The 23,210-nt window shown below is 36.7% G+C and overlaps 1 long non-coding RNA gene across 2 annotated transcripts; it reads left to right on the forward strand.

Annotated features, from left to right (window-relative positions):
• Positions 1-1,283: 1,283 nt before the first annotated feature.
• On the forward strand, positions 1,284-21,770 carry LOC148223419 (uncharacterized). Of its 2 annotated transcripts, none has more exons than XR_015804334.1 (6): positions 1,284-1,453; positions 17,524-17,561; positions 18,022-18,135; positions 20,094-20,176; positions 20,898-20,966; positions 21,349-21,770. It is a non-coding gene; the product is annotated as an uncharacterized LOC148223419 (long non-coding RNA). The 2 variants fall into 2 exon arrangements; XR_015804335.1 differs by having other exon boundaries at positions 20,097-20,176.
• The last annotated feature ends 1,440 nt before the right edge of the window (positions 21,771-23,210 follow it).

A 23,210-nucleotide genomic window follows, 5' to 3' on the forward strand; every position in this document is an offset into this window, starting at 1 on the left:
GAGTTCCTGCAAAATATGGCCTGAACTGAATATGTTGAGAAATTTGCATTATGACCCTGCATACTCTTTTCCTACACTTCAGACACATTTCTGCTGTCATTAGTGTTGCTGTCAGTTAGTTAGCTTTAGGCTTTAGTTACCATGATTAAAATTAGGATGTTCTTATTTTGGAAGTATTTTACCTGATCTCTCAAATAAGTAATAAGAATCTTTTTTTTTTTTTTTTTCCCCCAGATTTGCTCTGTCCTTGTCAGTTGATCTTTGCGCTGCTGGTCTGGGATAGCATCCTGATTTTCTGAGCGTGTCATCTGGCAATGCTGGTAGATATCTTTGCATGAGTATAAGGAAAGAATGTGCTTTTCCAAAGGAAGACTTTGACTCTGTCAGAAGCAGGCTGTGTGCTAAAGATTTGTTACTGCATAAGAAAAGGCGGTCACTGATTTGCAGACACAGCTCACACTGATGTCAACAAAAGCTGCACATAGAGTTCAAGTGTGCAAAGGGGCCCTTTGCCTCTAATTCATCTCAGGGCTTGCCTTATTTCAATACACAGCTTTGAGCTGAATGACATCGGGATATATTTTTAAAGATGTTGGCTGCAGATCCACATTGATGAGAGGTGAGAAAATCCTTGCAGTTCCACGGACAAGTCGAAAACCTGCCTGAACAAACTGCCAGTTCAACTGTTCTTAAAGCAGCCACAGACCAGGGAATTGCTGCACACAACTGTGTCAAATACTTGCCTGGTGTGTTTTGGCATAATTTCATTTGATTCAGTGGAGGCATGATGATTTTCATCAGCTAAAGATCTGTTTTTAAAGTACACATATATATTTTGAAACTCCATCCTCATAGTTCACAAGTTGTTTTTTTTTTCTTTATTTTTCTTTTTGTTTTTTTGGGTTTTTTTTGTTTGTTTCTTTTTTTTTTTTTTTTTTTTTTTTTTGTTTTTTTTTTTTTGTTTTTTTTTTGTTTTGTTTTGTTTTTTTTTTGTTTTGTTTTGTTTTTTTTTGTTTTGTTTTGTTTTTTTGTTTTGTTTTGTTTTGGTTTGGTTTGGTTTTTTCTCTGTTCAGTCTGGGGTAACAGTTTAATTTCTGAGCTGTTCCTATATTGTTTTATTTTTTTTTTCTTAAAGAATATAGACATGATGAAAACTGTAGGGCTGGCCAAAGAATGCTATGTTAAAGCATAACTTCAGAAGAAAAGTAGCACAATTCTACACCAGCCAGTACAAACAAAGGGTTGTTGTTTTTTTTTATACAGCCACTTTACATACTAAAAAAAGAACTACCTTTTCTACCTCTAAATTTGTTCTCTATAGCCTTTCTTACAGTGATACTCAGTGTGTTGCAGACTGATAAACAGCAGTCACCAACTTGTATTGCAGTTAAACCAAAGAAGGAAAACTAGAAAGGTCCTGAAACAGCCACATGTCAGGGAGAGGAGGGAAAAGGTAAGTCAGAATGTAAACAACTCCTGAAGTCTTGAAACACCAGAGTAGAACTTAGCAGAATGAAAAATAATGCAAGTCTATGCCTTTACAGAAGTCAGAGAATCACAGCATTTGTTAGGGTTGGAAGAGACCTCTGGAGATCATTCAGTTCAACCCCCCTGCCAAGACAGGGTCACCTGGAGCAGGTTACACAGGAATGTGTCCAGGTGGGTTTTGGATATCTCCAGAGAGGGAGACTCCATGACTTCCCTGGACAGCCTGTTCCAGTGCCCAGCCCCCACAGTCCCCTGGATAGCCAGGAATAAGCAGGCAGTGCTGTAGATGACACGTTATTTCCTCAGTCAATGAAGCACTGTAGACAGAAAGCTAGAAATTTGTCACTGTATTTGGTTATTGTTATTTTGATTATCTTAGAGCAAAGTGTAAACAAAGGAGGAATCCTGGTCTCATACAGCTTCTTGAGGAATTTCTGAAGTTGATTTCCTGCAAAACTCCATTTTCCCCACAGTCATGAGCTAGTCATTTTAGCAGAGCTGACCAGATTTGAAGAGACACTTATCCATCATCTCACATTCAGAGAAGATTTATGACAGTTCTGAACTCTATCCAGTGTGGACAACACACATCTGGAAGGGCTACACCACCTAATTTCAGGGTTAGAGACATCAAAGCCTCTGCACTACAGGGCTCTCTGCACATTGAGTGCTCAGCCAAGCCTCCTTCCCTGGAAGACTCTTGTCTCCTTTCTGCGAGCTACTTCTAGAAATCCCTTCAGCTTGGCTTTCTAAAATATGTGGTACAGTCCTGAAAACTTCTAAGTGTGTGACTTGTATGGTCTGGAGAGCTGGAGTATTCACTGCCAAGCCAGCAGTGCTCACATGCAGTGTGTTCTCACTCAAGATCCTTGCAGAACAGAGTGGTCACCATAATTGAAAACAGCATTTGTACAGCATTCAGGCTGAACTGAGAGTCTGTTTTCCATGTTCATCACTGCTAAATTAGTTATGCTGTTACTGAGTGGGGAATTAAGACTTAGGTTTTCAAAGTCTCCAGCATTAAGTTACCAGTCACTGTCCCAAACTGTCTTTTTGGTTTTGCAGTTAAAGTCTCCCTGAGAATATTTAAACAGAAACCAGAGCTTGCATTTCCATAATGTGTTTCACATTCATTGTTTTTTCATGGAACGCTGAAGAAAAATTAATTTTAATAAAATGTTTGGTCAGTGTTCCAGACTGTTCTGTACTGACAGAGCCCATGAGAGAATTTGTGTGGCCAGTATGTCCACCTAGACTAAAACCAAGCTGTACAGTGGAGTCTGAAATGATCTCCCATTGGCTTTGCAACTCCTGGTCTGTATACTTGCAGGACGAATTCTGTTGTGAAGAATTCCCCTTCAACTTTAATTTTTGCTGGCTCTTGCAAATGGGAGGATCATTCACCTCTTTGACAGAATTGTTATGTTTTTGTACATTTTTCAATAGCTGCCACCGAAATGGATGCATTCTAGCAGGAGACAGAATTATTCAGCCACATATGTGTGCTTCTTTTGCTCATGCATTATACTACATTCTAATTTTATGTGATTGTCATTAATTTACTAACAAATTATTTTTCTTATTTCAGACTGAGAGCAGAGATACCATTTCATGAGTATTGAAACCAGGCATCCTGAATATTTCCTTGACATATTTTGGTGTATTTCTAAGTTGCTTTATCAGTCGTTAAAGCTCAGCTTGCAGTACTTAACAATCTTGGCCTTGATCCTATAAGCACACATATGCCTTGCTTTATGCATATAAGCACTCTCATTGAAATCAATATTCATCCACATTACATTAAGTACACACATAAGTGTTTGCAGCATTGAGGCTGCTTTTTTTTTTCTTTTTTTTTCCTGTATTCATACTATTTTCTGTCTGGTGTCTATTGTAGTCTTTTGAGTAAATGATTTGTAGGCTGAATAGGGCTCTTCAGATCGCATTCCTCACTGAATGATACAATTCCTCATGTAGTGCCAGGACCCACTCAAGGCTTTTCAGTTCTGGAGGCAACATTAACTTCCACTTCCCCCACGAGCAAAACTGAATTTTGTGATAATCACACAAAATATTCAACGAGTGTGTGCAGGGAGGTGTTGAGGGCTGAAGGAAGTCAGCAAGGGCAAAGTGGAGGAGGGTCCAGAAAGGCCAGGGGATGCTATGGAGTACAGGGTGTGTGTGTGTGTGTAGGATTATTCCATAAAATCTCAGTAGAGCTCTGTGTTGTGGAGGGAGACAGAGAAGACATGCAGATCCTGGGGGAGGAGAGCAGGGACAAAGGGAGGGAGTACTGCTGCTCTTGGTGGCTGTATATCATGCCCCATCATGACTTGGCTGTGGATCATCTTCTTGCACAATAAGTTTAAAAAGGTTTCAGGGAGGCTTCCTCCTGGAGATGCAAAATCTAATGCTTTCATTGCTCTCCATTCTTCTTTTCTGAGGAAAAGAAAGCATTATTGAGAGAATGAATCTTGGAAAGTTTCATTACAAATGGTCTGTTTTAAATCTTAGGCCCATCCAGAACAAATTTCACTTTATTAATATTTTGTGTTAGGATTATTAGGGATGACTTAAAATGTTGGATGGAATAGAGGACTCTATGCTTTTTACTAGATCTTGTTTTCAGGCTCTTTAATCTGTCATTTTTCAAAGCTTTTTGAGTTTTTTTCAAGAATGACGCATGCGTTAATTCATTGCAATTGCTAAAATTCTTCATTTTACAAAAAAAAATCAGATTTGTTTCCTGCCATTTGCACTGGCTCTTTGTGTTCCATCTACCACAATGAGGAAGGGACCAGTCATATCCACTGCTGTTTGCAATAAATTAATCTCTGAAGTTTACGTGTACCAGCACCAGAATTTTTGTCTTATAATGGTGATAAGACAGTTTTGTCTCTTATTTAACTTTATGTAGCTGCACTGAAAAGTAAAATATGGGAACATTTTTTTGGTTCTGTTGTTGACCTTACATTTATAACACAGGAAAAATATGTTTTATTTTTACCTGAAAATATTCCTGCAAATTTCGAGTTATGACATTTTATGGTTATTCATATGTTTAAGTCTTGGCTCATCATTAATTATTTTTCCACTTTTTCTATAGTGTGGGAATCTTTTGTTTTAGATTAAGTTTTAATTTGGTTCTCCAGTTAAGTACATGATTGAAGATATTCATCAGTTATGCCCTACTTCATCTATACACATTTCAATAGTTTGGAATTTAAAAACTGAAGAACTCTGCCTGAAAAGCGTGTTCTTTTTCCACCTGTGTAAATTTTTAAAAAAGAAAAAATTCTTCCTAAAACTTTGTTTCTTTTAAACCCTAAGCATGGGTGGCTACAAGGCTACTTTCTTAGACATGAAGGCATTAATCATATCTGACAGATTTTTCCCTTCTATAATAAGCAACATTTCTCATAATAAGACATAAAAATAGGACATAAATTAACATGACACACCACAGAAGATCAGTGAGTACAAACTCAGATTTAAATTTCCAAGCCTTTTGGGGCTATGTTAATTTTTTGCACCATTAAGTAGTTTCCAGTTTCAATCCCCATTTGTTCTTAGGCAAAACCACAACAGAAGCATTCAATGCATTACAGCCTGCACTGGCAGAAGGTTCCAGCAGCTCAGCCATGCTCTTGTCCTCCAGAGGGCAGTGGGTATTTCAGGCACTCCTTCAGCCCCTGAATTACTGCCACCAACATCTGGCCTTTCCAGAGATTCCCAACAATGGAGCAGTGGGGGCGAGGAATTTCTGCTGGTTGAAAGTGGAATTTGGCTTCAATTAAAAAAAAAAAAAAAAAAAGAAAAAGAAAAAAAAGGAGGGTTGATGATTTATACCATCTTTAATTTACAGGCTTGTATAATACTTATAACCACTAAATAGCTGGAGTCAGCCCCATCTCCAGGACTCTCTCTTTTCCACTGTCATGTAACCACCAATACTATTTTAGCTCTAGTGCAAATATATGGTGTTAGAAGTTTTTCAAATTTCCTTGGGAGATGAGACAGAAGGGGAGTGTAGTGGGAAAGTATTCATTTCTCCTGTGTAGTGGCCTCCAAACGCATTATAAACTTTTACTGCCTTGGAAAGTGTTATGGAGTCAGATTAATTTGCATTTGCAAAGGATAGATAGATGGGAACTTCTAAAGGGAAGCTCTTTTGGTCGGAGGATTCCATATGGTTACAAGCAGCCTTCTCCCTGGTCTCAAGGAACCTGTTTTTGAGAGTAAATAACTGAATGAAAACAGATTTCTTGGAAAACTGTTGTAATTTAATGCATATAAACAAAAGCTTTTATAATGGTCACAGTCACTCTGGGATTTCTGAAATAATTATTTCAAACGAATATAATTTTTTAATTGAGAGGCATCCAAGAGGGTGGTGGTGGTGTGGTCTTTTTATCTTTTCCTTTTTTTTTTCTTAAATTTTTCTTTCCTTTTTTCCCCCTGAAATAGGAAATATTGCAAGGTTCACAGAGTTCTTATTCAAAATTCCTATCAGACTTTTCTAGCACTGAAACCTCCACAGGATATTATCACAGAATCACACAAGAATTGAGCCTGGAAAGAACCATTAGAGATTATCCAACCCAACCACAATTCTAAGCATGGTCAACCAGAAAAAGATTCCCAGGGCTGTGTCCATTCAAATTTTGAGTATCTCCAAGAATGGATACTCCTCATCCTTCATTGGAACTTGGAAATTCCAAGGAATGCCATTAAAATTCCCATTTTCAGGAATCTTTTCTCATCACCTTGATTTTTCAAATATATAAGAGAGCAGCCTCACAATGACATATGACAGTACCTTCTGTGCTTGCAGCTGTATTCTAGTAAACCCCACAGACTTGTGTATGTCCAGTGTTTAAACATTACCTAAGCTGATCCTTTTTCACTGAGGGTAGGCTTCTTTCCCTCTTCCCAAACTTTCTCACTGTTCTCAGGACTCTGGGATTCACAAAAGCATGTGTTATTCATAGAACCACAGACTGGCTTGGGTCGAAAGGGACCTCAAAGATTATGGAGTTCCAACACTCCTGCCACAGGTGGATGCCATTCACTAGATCAGGTTTCCCAGGTCTCTGTCCAGCCATTCCTTGAAGACTTTCAGGGATAGAGAATCCTCAACTTCTCTGGGCAATCTGTTCCAGTGCCTCAACACGCTGAGTAAAGAATTTCTTTCTAACTCTTAAATCTGTTCTCTGTTCTTTTAGCTTAAAATAATTTCCCCTTGTGCTATCTTTAAAATTCTTGTAAAATCTCCCTCTTTTTTATATACCTCTGTACATGCTGAATGGCCACACTAAAGTCTTCTTGGGGAGTTCTCTTCTCCAGACTGAGCAACCCCAATTCTCTCAAACTGCCCTCACAGGAGAGGTGCTGCAGGCCTCTGATCATCTTTGTGGTTCTCCTCTGGACTCTGCCTAACAGGTCCATGTCCTTCTTATGTTGTTGCCCCCAGAGCTGGGAGCAGCACTCCAGATGGGATCTCACCAGACAGAGCAGAGCAGAGGGGAGGGTTCCCCTCCCTCACCCTGCTGGTCACACTTCTTTTGATGCAGCCCAGGCTGCAAATGCACATTGCCTGGCCACGTCCAGCTTTTTATCTACCAACACTCCCATGTCCTTCTCTGCAGGGCTGACCTCATCGAGTTTTTCTCCCAGTCTGTACTCATGTCTGGGATTGTCCTGATGCAGATGTGGTACCTTGCACTTAGAATTCTTGAACCTCATCAGGTTCGTGGCCCAATTCTCTGAAAAATTCCAGAACTTTTAAGATAGTTTTAAAACCAGAGGTTTAAAGTTGCACCAATATCTAAGCAAAATTACTGTTGTTATATATAATTAATAACAATTCTTTAAAAATCGCCATGGTTAGAAAATAATAATTGTACCCAGTAACATAGTGAGACGGAAAGAGATGTTTATGTGGGCAACCAAATTTGTCTGTTTCGGAAGTGAATAGTTCTATATTAACTATGCAAGAGCTGAACTGCTTTTACAGGATGTAGTAAAAATATTGACTTAATCAAGAAATTCTGATGACAAACACAATAACTGAAAATAAAGTTTTTTGAGTGTGTGCTAGAAAAAAAACCCTTAATAAATATTTATTTACATAAATATTTGCTTATCTTTCCTGCTTAGTGAAGACAAAGATTTTGGAGTGAGTGGATGGGTGCTGAATCACATTTAAGAAGAATTTCATACTCTCCAATCTGACTCAACAGATCGATAAGAGGTCTCAACTAGTGCTGACCTCACCATGCAAGAGTCACTCACTCAAGGGTTATTTGCCTTTTGTTTATGTATCTTTAAGAGAAAAGTACATTCCTGAGCAAAGCCTTGATCTTTAGAAGAAACAGGATTAAGGGAAGAGAAAAAAATGCCCTAATCTCCTCCTGCCTACTCAAAGTTTTCAATCTATGTCACACTAAAAAATGAGAGGTGCATTTCTCTTGATCATGTCTATATTCCTATAGAAAAATAGATGTTTCTAGTGTTTGGTATTATGGAGTTCTCCTAGTTTTCTCAAACTACTTTTCAGTGGAGGAGAATTGAATATTAAAGACACATTTTTGAAAGCTTCCAGTTTTTGTTTGTTTGTTTTTTAACTAAGAAAATAAAGCCTCATATCTTTAAGGGTCTTTGTTAAAACATATCCTAGTTTGATTTTGTGATGACAAACCAAAAATTTTATAATAGTGGGAAAATAATTTTGCAGGAAGTTCTTATTAAGCTGTTCATAAGGATATATCAACTGAGGATGTACTGTATGGGCTGACAGAACTGCTGAGTAGTCAATGAGAGAATCTTCATCTAAATTACAGATACAATTTCTGATATAACATTAAATGTAGATTTAAAAAAACAAAGATCAAATTATGGTTTTGTCTATCCTAAAATTTATGAATCACAGAAAAACAAGAGGACCTAAAAACAAAATGGAAATAATTTACATTTTCATTTTTATTTAGTTTTTAACTCTTTAAAGTAAAAAGCTCAGCATTTAAAGTTGAAGAATCTTACTCATAAGAGAGTGAAGAGTTGAGCAAAGTAGAAAATGACAAAACGTGAAAACTTTCCTTCTCTTTGTGTCCTTCTACCTTCTTAACCAATTTCAGATTGTGAGGTATGGAGCTTTGTCTATGTGAGAGGCCCAGGTGACACCACTAGACTTGTTTACCAAATCATGAAGCATGCTTTGTGCAGCTATTGGTCTGTGGTTTGCTACTGGTTCAGGAAATGATGTAATGAATAATGCCATTACCTTAACTTCAGTTGTGCATAACGTTGATAAGAAATAAGATTTCAACATGTAGTGGCAAGAACCTTATGTGTATGTCCTTCAGTTTAGTTCTAGAATAATTTTTGTGTTGTGTACTTTGTCAATAGATTTCTGTGTGATTGACTAAACAAGACTATATGCGTTGGATAGGATCCATTTCATTTTTTAAATTAGCATTTTAGTGGGCCTGGAAAAAAGCAGAGTCCTCAGTGTCCAGACCAGCATCTTTGGTTTTCATCAGTACTGGAATGCAGGCTGTAGCCAGGTTGCAGAGTTTTATGCTCATACTCTCTCAGTGACAGTATGTGTCCTGACATCCACCTTAACCTTAATGAAACACATGATTATTGAGTCTCCCCACCACAATCTACACTCTTCAAAGCTCTTGCAAAATCCTTAAACAGGGGTTATTTGGTAGAAATGTTCTGAGTACAAGGGCTCTTCATGCTTCCCTATTGAAGTTATTGTAAAAGTTCATGAGGATGCTGAAGAGTAAGAAAGGATTATGACTCCACTGCTGGAAGATGAGAACACATGTCTGGGACAGAGGGAGACCTTCTGCAAGGCTTCCATGTTCTATGGAAACCAGCCAAGGGACTGAATCTCAAAATAAAACATAGCTAAGGCATCATACAATAGTCACAAACTGAACATTTAAGAGAGAGAGAATTAGAGGGCAAATAGGTTTGGCAATAGACAAACAGTTGCCTGCAAAATTTAGTCACTAGCAAATTTAAAGCCTGTGATATCATCATCTTGATCAGTATGGGTGAAAATTAAATACAAATAGATGATTATTAGAATGTGCATAAGCTGTCTGGAAGCAAAGGTTGTGCAGAAACATTGTTTGATGTCTGGAAGAAATCTCAGTAATACAGTTTTGCCCAACATATTGCAAAGAAAGAACTCTTAATATTTGCAGGAGAAAAAGCTGTGATGAAAAAGACATATGTTTTTATCTTCTGTGCATGTCAGAAAGAATGATTTAGGTAACAGGAAGGACAAAAAACTTTCAGGGAAAGTTAGTCTAGTTTGAGGTCACTTTCATAGAAGGAAACTAGATAGAATAAGTGGTTGATGAGTGATGAGCTTTCTTAACCCCTCTTGGGTTATGGAAAACAAAAATAGTCTTTTCATATCTGCCTAATTTAACCATAAGGAACAATGGGAAATCCCACAGCAAATTTCCATAAAAGGAAAAATAAAAAAGCCCCTAAGAAGAATTAATTGTTTAAGTCACTAATTCTATAATAGGAAGCCACCATGAACTGAAGGTGAATACAGTGCTGAAATACTGAAGCTATTGAGATGACTTTTCCTGAGCACCTAATGTGAACTGATGATATTGCTGTCTCTTAGGTTTACCAGGAACTGACATAAGGGATCAAGATAATGTTCTTGGTCCCTTTACATAGTAAACTTCTCAATGGATCCATCTGAGGTTAACATTGAAATGTGTGGTTGATTTGGCTGCCTGGTTGTTGAATGCTATCTCTTGATTTGCTGTTCTCCAGAAGAGTTTTTTGTACTCTCTGTTGGAGAGTAATCTTCTGCAGAAATCTGACATAGGATCCAAATATTAAACCCTTGCTTGCTGTCTAATGACAGCATAATATTTATCTGCTATATAAATCTATATATAGCCTTTATGGCTCATTGACATCCCAGTATGTACTGTTGGTGGCTTTTAGTTTCTGAAGATTTTATTCTTGTGGCTTAAGAATGCACAATCACATTGCCAATTCAAGTGGAAAATGTAACTTGAGTAACATTATGTTTCTTGCTTACTTTAATACGGGGAGACTTGGATCTCAGTAGCTTCACAAAGAGAGTAGTAAAATCCTCATTATTATACTTAAAATGTTTGAATTTTCAGTCAGATATAATCAGAATACAACCCCATGTCTACTATTTAATCATATCTGAAAGCACATGAGTAAAATTAATTTGTAGGTTTGTTATAGAATTGAGTTAATAAAACCTTTTTATTTGGTTATGTTCCCTTGTGTTGTCATAAACAGTCTTATCCCAGATGCAAGGAACTTTCTTGTTTGAAAACATATATGAACTTTTGATCTGCAAAATGATGAGAGAAGTTTGCCTGCTTATTCTGAAATTTCTTTTTCTTTTTAAAAATTGTTTTTATTAGATACTTACTAGGTGGTTGCAGCCTCACTAGTAAATTCATGAGTTTTGTATTACTTGTCAGAAACTGTGAACTCATACCTTCAATGGCTGACAAAGGGGGAATTTGCTCTAACATAGTAAGGTCTGCAGTATTTGCTTATATATTGGGATTCTCCAACTCTGCCTTTTTCTTTCCACAGTAAGATTTTGCAAACCTACAGGAAGACAGCAGTGCTTGAAGAAATTATTTTAACAGTAGCAACTTTTGCATTTCAGGCTAAGAATATTGTACAGATATGTGCATTGGTAAGGGTCTGAAACTTGCACAATCAACACTTCCTTAAGACTGCTGACATTCAGGCTTGGCTTTATATCTGTCTTTTAGATTGGTAGGAATAGGGATTTCTGTATAAGAATGAAATGTAAGTGAGAATCTGGAGTCAGACGTGTGTGTCCTGACTTCCACAGTCATGCTGGAAACTCAGCCACAGGAGGGGCTAAATCATAACACCAGCCACAAGGGACAAACAGTCTCCCTTGCCATCCTCATCAAGACACCAAGCAGAGGAGCCTGAGGACTCTGAGGAAGAAAAGCTGAATTGGCTTAGAGCTGAAATATAATGAGCAGGCATAGCCTCTGTAATTCTTTTAGCTGAAAACCTCACTGTCTCAGTGAATCAGATTGGTGTATTACATTCTATTAAAACTAATTGTCTACAAGACTCGTAGGGTAACATAATATTATTTTAACATTTTTGGCTCTAAGACTGTCCTTATACCTTTAAATATAAAGATTATTTCTTGGAAAAGTGATTAGAATATTAAAACTCTATAAAAGTAGGCATTAGCTGATGATCCTGTCATTATGTTGAGTACCCATGGATTCACCTCAGCACACCTAGTGATTTCACAAAGGCTATTATCTCATGGCTATATCCCCTTCTTCTGAGCTTATTACTTTAAATAAAAAATGTTAATGGTTTCTGAGAAGCTCATGATGAGAACTGGAGAATTTCTTAACAAAGAAGCATGCTTTCCAAATTTCAAAGCTTGCATTAAACTTTCCAGCAAATGCCTGAAATTCTCAGTTGGCCAATAATATTGCAAGGTGGATTCAGCCTTCTTTTATACAGAGTTGCCATTTGGATATGTTTTACTATTATTTATTAAATTACACAGTGTTGCATGTTATGCATAGCAATTACATAAGAATGTTCATTATGCTTTCACATACAGGGAGAACTGAATGAAATTATAAATTCTGAATCATAAATGAGGTCAGACAGGATGATCTAAAAGCTCTTTCTGACCTTAAAATCTGAGGTTATGCATTGATCTCAGAATAATGGGTACATGGGCAGAAGAAATGATGGAAAATTTTAAAATGTGAAGAGCAGAGAGAATGGCATGTAAATATTTGGCTGTATTGCATGTATGACCCCGTGCTGGGTGAGTGAAGAGACCTGAATGCTTTTGCCTGAGTCACAAGCAAACAAGAGGTTGTAGTAGGAGCAGCAGATGTTTAGATGGAATTCAGTCCTTTACAACAGGACCTCTAGTCCTGTGCAGACTGTTGGCACTCATAACAAAGGCTTTGGGTGCCAGTGAACAACAGTTTCAGGTAGTAATCTACCTCCTTTCAGAGATATTTCGAGACTCTCCTCTCTTTAATCTCCCAGTTCAGTGGAAGTTGAGACTCCTTACTCTCAAACCATATCTTTTTAACTTGCATATTTCTTCTCTGCTTTCAAGTCCTGTCAGAACTACATGAGTAGTATCTCCTTGCACATAGTAGTGCAAGCTACAGGGAACCCACAAAATTATTTGGTAGTATGCCAAACATAATCACAATCCAGAACTATCACAACAGCTGGGATCCAGAGGTGTGTCAGAGGGTATGAATGCTGGCAAAATTTGTAGTTAGTCCAAGGAATAACCAACCTTGAAGAAGCCATGCACAGAGTTCTTGGCAATAGATTAAAACATTTTGAGGGGAGGAGTAATCAGACTGTAACTTTTGCTGGAAGGCAGTGAAAGGAGGATAAAGTGGTGGAGATGAGGAGACCACACTGTTGACAACACGGCCAATTCTGACATAATCTGTGTATTTTGTTCTTAGTCACAAAACAAAAAGACAAATAGAAACCCCCAAACTAAAGGAAAATCTACCTGGACATACGGAAAAGAAATGTTAATGCAAACATTGCTGCTACAGACAAATATATCCTAAAATTTTAGTTCCCAGTGGTACTGGAATATTATTATTTACTAGGGCTAATAAAGAAGGGAGAGAAGGCAGAGGTATTATATTTTGCAGGTGATAAGCCTATTCAGGCAAGAAAATATATCAGCCAAGGAGTAGAAGAGAACTGGCACACACTGTGCACTAAGAATGATGCTGGCAAAGGCCTATCTGAATGAAAGCCAGAGTGGCTCACTGTGCTGGATTTCTGTTACTGCAAATAAAAAATCTGTTAAAAAAGGCATTAGAGAATTTCAGGGAACTTGTCAATGAGATTTCCTGCAAGAATATTGAAGGATGATTATGTTATACCAAGGAAAGAAGAATTTAATAGCATTCATTATACATAAGGAAAATAGACCTTAAGAAATGTTTCACCTTCCTGAGAAATGGCCCTTGATTTTGTACTTCTGAGAAATTCTGAGCTCTCCTTCTCTGAACAGGGAAGTGAGCTGAGCATAACATATCTTCCTAAGCAATGCCACCTTTTTCCAGATGACATCTTTACAAAACTTTCATCAATTCATCTCCATTTGCCTTGCCAATATCTACCTGGATATATGAGAAATACGGACTATAATGACTAATCTTTTGTCTAGTCTCCTCAAATAGAGAATCCATACATTAATAACATGGAGAGGAAAGAAAAGAGATGTAACTTGCCTTAAAAAAATATCTATCTAAGCAGCATTTAACAAAACACTAAGATTTTTAGCACAGTAAGTGAATAGTCCCTGCATTTTAGTGTGACCCCTCCTCCTGCATGTGTGGGTGGAGTAACACTGCTCTGTGTGTGATCAGCGCAGATCTGCCTACTCTTGGGATACAATCATAGCATCATAACCTGCAGTTTATGGGCATTCAAGACATAACTGATGATGAAAAAAACTGCAGCATAGACTACTCACAAAGCAGGAATTGAAATGCAGTTTTCCAGTGGTTATGATGAGCTGATATGGGAAGGGTTAAGGTTTCTTAGTCGGTTGGAACAACAGTCTGGAACAATGACAGATAACCTTCACCAGAAAAGATGAGTACTGCAATGCCAGTAGTACCACCACAAAATTTTGTGATTTTTCCATCACAAAAAACGAGGACTGAGAATTCTATTTTACCTATTTTACTTCAAGTTGTCAAGTCCTACTTGTATAACCAGTACAAATGTGTAGCCAGTCAGGACAAAGACTAGGTTAGGATCTTTGAACATTTGGGATATTCGATCTCTCCTTCACTTCTGTAGAATTAAGCAGCTGGTCAGCAGCACATGGCAGACTTACATTGAATTAATTTGTAAAAATGTTTTTGACATATAGCTTGTGATCATTACCAGTAAAAGCGCATTAAAGGCAGATCAGCATGGTATAATGCTGTACCCTACAGCAACGCTTGAGACATCTATTCACTGTTAACAGTTAATATCTAGATTCAGAAGGGAGTCAGAATGTAGAGGAATAGTCTTGCAATTCCTGCAGCATTCACTGCAGTATTTTCAAGTGCCAGCCTAGAAAGCTAAAGATACAATGGGAAGAAAGTACTGGGGACACTCAGTAAATTCATCCAATCCTTGGAAAGATATGAAATGCACTGATTTTCCATTCTAGGATGTTTAAACCAAGGGCATACTTAAGATACTAACAAAGCTAAAGTGACAGATTTTGCTTAAATTCTGATCAGGTATAAGGGGAGTGTAGAAAACCTTTTCACATAAGGACCCATGGCTTGTATGTTGCATGAAGTACTAACCTGGATCCAGAAAGATGTAAATAAATCACATCTGGGGTAGTTATAGGAAAATTAGTTGTGCACCCAGTCTCTTCTAGCCAGGACAGAGTTCTTTTTTCCATCCTTATCCAAATGTAGTGTGTCAAGTCTGAGTCCTGTGTGTAATTTCTTGAGTCCATATTCTGATAAGGAGACAACATAATACAGAAATATTTTCTGGTGCAGTCTTCTCAATATCTGTCTATAACAAAGACTTTTTAAAACAGTACCAATGAGGTCTATACCACAGACTGCATAAGAATATAAGAAAACCTGCTGTCCTAAAACTAAGCATTGCTGCAAGACTTTATCACACATTTATATAAACCTGTAAGTTTCTGCTCTGAAGGAGAGGCTGTTATAGGGTCAGAAAAGGGCAGGAAGGGATGGCTACCAGCGAGAAAATTGTGTCATGGCTGAGCTAGTATTTCAAAGCTGTTTGGACTTCCCTGTAGAGGGCTAATTTTGCAACTTAAGTTGCTCAGTTCATCCATTAAAGCACATTTTTGTGTTCAGATGATACATTAATAGTTGAAACTCTTGCTGTAACCAGACCCAGAAATCTGGATCTGGAAAATCTGTGAACGGTTCCTAACATTCTCTGCTTGGGTGAGGTGAGGAAAAACCTTGCACTTCAGTCTGAAATGTAGACCCATTCTGTAAATTCAAACTCTCCACTTAGGTTCCTGTTGGGACTTCACAGAATACTTGCTTTCTTTCATGCTAGATTTATTTGAATGACCTTATTATGGAAAATGGGATTTTATATCTCAATGCCTATTACAATTTTTTTTTTATTTGTTACAATGAAAACATTTCATTAAAGTCCTTATTGAATAGCTAAGTGTGAATCTTGGGAATGAATAAAAGTCATTTATTGAATCAGCCCTCACTGAAGCTAAGAAAGCAAGTACAGCTGCAGAACTATGAAATAAATGCTCAGTGCCCTTTGGGTTTCATAGGAAAATGCTACAAAACCCCACTCAAGTTTATTTTTAAAATAAATAAATGAAGGGCCCAAGTTGTTCCATTTCAGGGCCAGCCTTCATCCTTTTTGTGGACAAAGATAGTACCTCCTAAGTGGAGGGGAAGTGAAGTCACTGCTACATCCTGTCTGTGACTGCAAGTTGCCATCCTCACTCTGGTAGTCCTCGTTGCAAGGATGAAGGGAGTGAACATTTCAGCTCCTGCACCTTGTTTGTCCTTGAGGGGAGTCAGGGAGTTATCAGGATCTGTTTCCCCCAAAAGAGAAGATAGAACCACTGGGGCTTCTGCTGTTTGTACCATGGAAGCTCAAATAATAATCTCCCTCTACCCTCCAATTAATTAGATTATTGGAATAATTCTGAAGCTTTAACTTAAACTGAAATTCAATTCTTTCCTCTTTTTTCTACTTTTCCTCAAAGTGCAGGTGTAGGGAATTCAAATGTACTTAAAGATCAAGGATTTTCATTTGGGGTCATGATTGGTGTACACTGTGGTTGTATTTCGACAGCTAAAGAAAGTGGAACCGATTTTGCTTCTTGCTACCTTACTGTAAATCTAGAGAAATTCCACTGATTTTAGTGGCATTTATTCTTGAATTACCCTGTTTTAGTTGACAGCAAAGTATGGCTGACTGTGACTCCATAGAGATATAGACTGTTTATATGTTGAGTCTATTGTTGATTAAATATGCACACTAATGCAACAAGCCATCAGTCAAAGAAATCACATTTTCTCTGCTGCCAGGATATAAACTAAAATCCTGAAAAGAGAATGTATTCCTCTGATATATTGAATGATACCATCTCAACAGAAGGCATTGCTCCACTATTTTAATGTGATTAGTGCCTGTGAAAGGCACTGAATTGGAAATGGGTGTCCTCTGTTCACCGATTAAAAACCATAAAAACTCTCAGCTGGTATCTCTACCATGTTCTACCAGTCTAAATGTCTCCTATGACAATCCAGAGATTTCCACTGCCATTGCTGTTTTTTTCTGAGGAGCATGCAAACGAGAAACCTGCTGTATTTACAATGGCTTTCCTGAGACATGAAGGTTGGCCCTTACATTTCTTATGATCTAGCCTGCTGTAGCAGCACTCAGGTGCTCTCAAGTTGTTTCAGGTCTTATCTTAGGATCTAAAAATGGAAGTTCAGCTAAGTATTATTACATAAAGGTCAGGTACTTAAACATCCAGGTACAACCTGTGCATAATAAGTCTACTTATTACTGAGAGTAACTTTCTTGAATGTCCATATACTTTCAGTCAGTGTTTAAAACTTTTTATATGAGACTTATCACAAGAATTATAGATAAATAAATATGGCTAGCTAGGTCCTTTCTGCTCTGGCCAATTTTTATTACAAGATTCACAGATTTTCCTGTGCATCTTCAGTATCTTGTGGCATTTTGGTTTCAGAGATGTTGCTGCAAAGTCTAACAGAAAATATTAATGATAAAGAGGCAATAAGATGAATAGTCAAATATCTTTCCAGCTCCGAGCATCTTAGTAATCAATATTTTTCTGAGGATAGTTGCATTTAGCAGTACATGAATAGTGGCAATGATATAGCACTTGGATGTAGTACTGACTTAATGTGTGTTTCTTTTTATTTACAGCTGTCTTGATTCTCCATAATTTTGATCGCTCATTCAAGGTACATGGAATTAATACTCAGCTGATTCTATAATTTTGTGAAAATCTCGTCCTTTGTGGGGTTGGGTGCAAAGGTCAGCATGTTCCTATATAGAATTTTGGTGAAAAAAAATGGCAAATATTTCACAAATACCCTCCAAAGGAACTGTGTCTTGTCTTTCTTTTTTGCACCTCCATTGATATCTTTATTTTATTGATTCATTTTTTCTGTTCTTACTGATGCATAGTATTTATGGGTAACTGCATTGAATCAGTACAACTCTTTGGGGAATGAGCTATAACACGCCACTTTAAAAAGAAAGAAAAAAAGATAAAATCCAGCCACGTGCTATGTTTAATACTCTTACAGGCAATGAATGAACACTAGTACAATTCTTAGCCATAATTTTTCTACATAAAGTCAAAATAAGTTGCCATTTACTGCATTGATAATAATGTGAAGTACTAATTCTGTTATTTAGAGCAGAAGAAAAAGAAAAGGAAAGAACACAAAAGCTCTCTGAGATTCAATTTCCTATCAGTGTGTTCTCTGGACTGCTTGTACACAAAGGTTAACGAAACCTGGAACTGAAACAGTAAGTGATGTCAGCAGTTAGCACATTATCATTTGCTATCTATTCATCTAAAGTGCAGAGCAGATAACTTTAACTATCATCTTCAGTACAAAAAAAAAAGAGAGAGAGTTCAAGGCATTGTCAAGGAGCCATTCAGCTTTGGCTCTTAATTAGAATAAACACAGTAAAAAACATTTCCATTAAAAGAAAGTTTTAACCTCTCATAACAATCTGACCACATTCAAATGAGGGTGGAATGCATGCCACCTCATGGGAAGAGCTTGCAGTATAAAATTTTGCCAGTATAGCAGATGCCAATAAAAAAATATTGTGATTTTCATTACACTGTGCTCATCTATCATTAGAAAAATGAGAGGATGAGATCTTCGATATGAAGTTCAGAGATATGCCCTTGAGAGCTACAGAATGACTTTCAATGCAATTCCAAATGTTAATATCCCCACAGGAATGCAGATCCAACAGAGGAACCTACTATTCTATATAGCCATCATATTCACCTCAGTGAGTGAACATCATGCATCAGTGTGGCTTGATACTGTGATTAGCTGCTTTAGGGCTGTGCTGAATAATCAGCAGGATTGACAGTTCTTCCTTAAACTCTTGGGTTTTTATATGGGAAGAATATCCTTGAATTTTTATGATTATTTATGATTTTTTTATTTCATATATATATATTTATATATATATATATATATATATATATATATATGCCACAAAACAATGTGACACATAAATAAATTAATATTTTACTGATTTTTTAAAACAATTTTTGTTTTACATTATACCAAGGATCAAGTGAGAGATTTTAAGGATTAGAAGAAAGTGGTGGCAACTCCATTGCCACAGGATAATAGAAGTGTGAGCAGCAACATATTCTCCTAACACAGCTCTAGCATGTCATATCCAAATTATTTGGCTTGCTTCTGGTGAACTTCTTACCAGATAGGTATTGGCAATTTTGGAAGAACTATTTCTGGAAAAGAAAGTGTTGCTCTCTTCAAGAGAGCAATAGTAGTCAATAGAACACCAGTTAAAATAATTTATGGGATAAAGAATAGAAGAATTAAAATTTCAAGGTCTGGCTTAAATTTAAGAAGCATTAACATTCCATATACTTTCTGAAAGGAGGATATTAGAGGGAATGATACTTAGTACTTTTATTTAAAAATGCAATATTGAAATGCATAGTCAAGGAAAAAAAATACAAAGCAACTTCCAATTACCTCAGAAGTTTTTCATTTAAAGGCAGCTAAGTAAAGTGTTACTGGTATATGAACTGTAAAGGGAGAGAGTTGCTGAGTCCCTACAGAGATATCTTAATGTTTTATGATAAATGTTCAGATAAAGACATAGCTATTAAAAGAAACTGGATGATATGTGTATTTACTTCATTTGCCTTGCTTTCAGCAAGAAAATAATATACTTTTTAATTGTGCTAAATACAAGAAAAGTGCAAAGCTAATGATGTCTCTACTGGTGCTAGCTAGGCAACGCAGGGACATATTTATCAGAATGGTTCAGAGAATCCACAACACCTATTTACTCTATTATCTAAAGGTCTTATCCTTCAAACATTTTTGCTTGGATTAATGGCATAATGACAATCACACTGAGTCTGTGGGATTACCTGCCACTGAACACCAGAATGAGTGTTGGCAGGACTTGGTCCTAAATCCCTTTGTGGTGGTCAATGTCTTTCAAATTGAATGATACTAGATTAACACACATCCAAAAGCAGGATGTAGCCTGGCATTTTTCCAGCAGCTAACATGATTGGGGCCTGATTCTTATTGACTTCAAACCTTCATACATTCTCACTGCCTGCACTCTGGTTTGCAGAAGTATCACCAAAAGGCAGATCTAGTGGGTAGAACAGGAGTTAGGATTTCACAATTTCCTGCATTTTAATTTCATGTATCAGACTAATTTTATCTGTAATATGATATATTCAATCCTAGAAGATCTGGATGGATGCGAGACATCATTCAGCATCATCCTGGGACCCCAGTCACAGACCAAAATGCTGTTCCTTCAGGTGTAGGTAAGTCAGGAGAAGTCTGCTCTTAACCTTGAAATCAGGAAAGGTATGTAAAGAATTATTGAGGGAATGTGGGAAAAGCCTGCTCTAGATCTTCAGTAGGTTTTAAGATACTGTGTAACTTCAACTTTTATGCTAAGGCCAAAAAGAAACGTCAGAACAAGATGAATTAAAGGAAATGGTCATGGACAGACACTGCAGAAAGAATTAACTTTTCACCCCCGCATCTAGAACTGACCACAGACCAAGAGCAGACTGTTTTAGGTAACCACACGATGTAAAACTCAGGCTAAAGGTTAGACCTAATCTGCCCAAAGACAGGATGACAAATGAAGTGCCTCCACTTGCCATAATTAGATAATGATAAGAAGGCTTTGTTTCAGATTGACATTCGCCTTGCTTTGAACCTGTGTTCATTTTGAGATTCTTATCTGCAGAGGTGAGGAGATCTGTGCTTCCTTCAAATGCAACAATTGAGACCTGGGCAAAATTTAGCTGTAGCATACTGCCTTCAAATAATCTTTCCTAACAGGTTAAGAAATGCTGACAAGTTTGTAAATGGCACTAGTTTGTTTTAAAATGCATTTATATTTATAAAATTGTGTTCTATGTATACCTGTTAATAAAATATATACACGGGAGTATTTTAAATTAATTCATTATATTATTTGATTAATAGTTTCAATATTTTAAAAGCAATTCTTTGAAATACTTTGGCTTGTAGATTAATGGTCCTTTGAAGTCTTTTGGTTCCTAGATCATGCTGGGGCATTAACAGCACTCTCAAAGCAGAGTAAGTCACACCTATGTCATTCTTGGGAGATGTTTGTCTAACTCATTCTAGAACTCTTACTGCTGTTCAGTGAACTTCTCTGATCATCAAAAGGTACTTTCTCCACCCCAATTGTATCACAGCTTATGTTTCATCTATTCACACTCACATACATTAAACCCTTCTCAATTTAGGACAATTTCCAAAGTTCACAGAGGTCAATGGAATCACTTGCACTTACTTTAATAGAATCAGGCCCTCAGAGATGAAAAACTTATTTTATACATTTTCAGTCATCATTGCAAGGTCATTCCATTTAAAAAAGGAACTTTCCTAAGCAAACATCACAATCTGTGGGTGGGCAATGATGTTTACCTTAAAATGGAAACTTTTTTCCCTACAGGTACCATCTGTACATGGTAAAATGCTGAATATGGCTGAAGCTGCAACAACAGAGGAAATAAAAAAATTAACTTGCTTAAAAAAAAAAAAAAAGGAACAGTAAAAATGATAGGTTTTTCATGTATATTAAAAGCTTCATGTAAGCATAAACCAGAACTGAATGTATCTTAACAAATTGCTCACTGAATGAGCTTTGTCTGTGTGAATTGTTTGGGATTAAACTGTGATTTTCTCAAATGCATTTGCTCTTATTGCTTTACTGACAATACATTAGGAAGAAGTCTCGATCTGTAGCTCATTTTTGAGCTCTGTTTGTTGGAAATATAATTACATACTACGTTTCTTTTTCCTGATTGGGGGAGTGTTGTAACTGTTAGACACAGGTTTGCAGTGTCAGTACAATGATTAGGATTTTAAATTCAGCTGGGGACAAGTTGCTCTGTGATTCAAATCACACTGAAAAGACATTGACTGCAGCAGCCCTGTCTTGTAATCACATTGCTCAGTGGTAACCCAGAATTTGCAGCCTTGTTCATAAACATATTCTGTGGGCTGAAAGTACTGAAAGAACAAGAAAAAGTCTGCAATCCATAGTTATTGATTTATGTTCTGGATTAATTACTATCTTTTATTTTTATACCTTTTTTTTTTCCATTAGAGGGATTATAGGCACAATCTAAACACTTTTTATAGGGAAACAGATTTTCAGATGCATGTTAATAATCACCATTATTTTATTTATTATCAATTAAACATTAAATTAATAATGCTATTACCTCAGGATCAAGATCCATGTTGTGAAGCTGAGAATTTAAAGATATTAATATTTTTTTATTATTTATGTTTCATGCTATTTTAATAAGGTTTCCCCTTCACCTTCCTTTACATAATTGCTATATATTTGCAACATTAATTCAAAATTAATGGACGTTTATTTATGGGAATTAATTTTGTTTCTATAATAAAGCTGCTAATGAAACATATTGGGAGGTTCGTACTGTGGAACCAATTATTTCCTATCATATCTGTAAGTAACATTACCAGCTTGCAGTTATGTTCCTCAACATAATTGTCATTAGATTTTGTGCAAGTTTCCTCAAAACTACATCTAAATATTAGCAGCCTTCAGTCTAAGTAGATAGATCACTATATAAAATTTAAATAAACCATTAGGATGACCTTTGGATTTCTGAGGAATAACTTTTCAACAATAAAGAGTTCACACTTAAAACTCTGTTTAGAAGTTATTCATGGGACCTTCTCAAAAATACACAAATATAAGACCTTTCATAGACAGAAGATATAGTGAAGAAAATTTATTTTTAATATTGCTTTGATGAATCAAGTTTAGGTGACTAAAATTGACTATCCTCACTTCTTTATCAATCACCTCTACTCTCAAATAGTTTTGTTGCACTAAGCAGTGCAAAGTACATTTTAAGAAGCCTGATGTGATCATAAGACAACAGACAGAAAGATCAAATGTAAATTATAGTTCATAGAAGTATGCATTATAGTGGTGTACTCAGACCACTATCATCACAAGGTTCATAACATTCATTCTTTATTTCTTGTACCAGAGGAAATTACTCTTTCTTGCACTCTAAATAAGCAACACAATGTGCAATCACCTCTACCTCAATTGAAGTATTTAGTTTTCAAAGTAGTCTGTCTCTTACAGTGACTCTACATGGAATTTTCTTTACACCACAAAGATTTCAGTGGTAAACCTTCTCGACTGATGTGAACCTGAGCTACATCTGGTCCATGGTATCCCCAAGGCTACAGAGAACTTTAACAGTGAAATACTTGGTTTATGGTGCACTCAGAATTCCAGTTTTCAGGTCTCTGCACTAGAGTGGA

Source organism: Sturnus vulgaris, chromosome 6 (genome assembly GCF_052056855.1).
Source record: "Sturnus vulgaris isolate bStuVul1 chromosome 6, bStuVul1.hap1, whole genome shotgun sequence".
Taxonomy (NCBI): Eukaryota; Metazoa; Chordata; class Aves; order Passeriformes; family Sturnidae; genus Sturnus; species Sturnus vulgaris.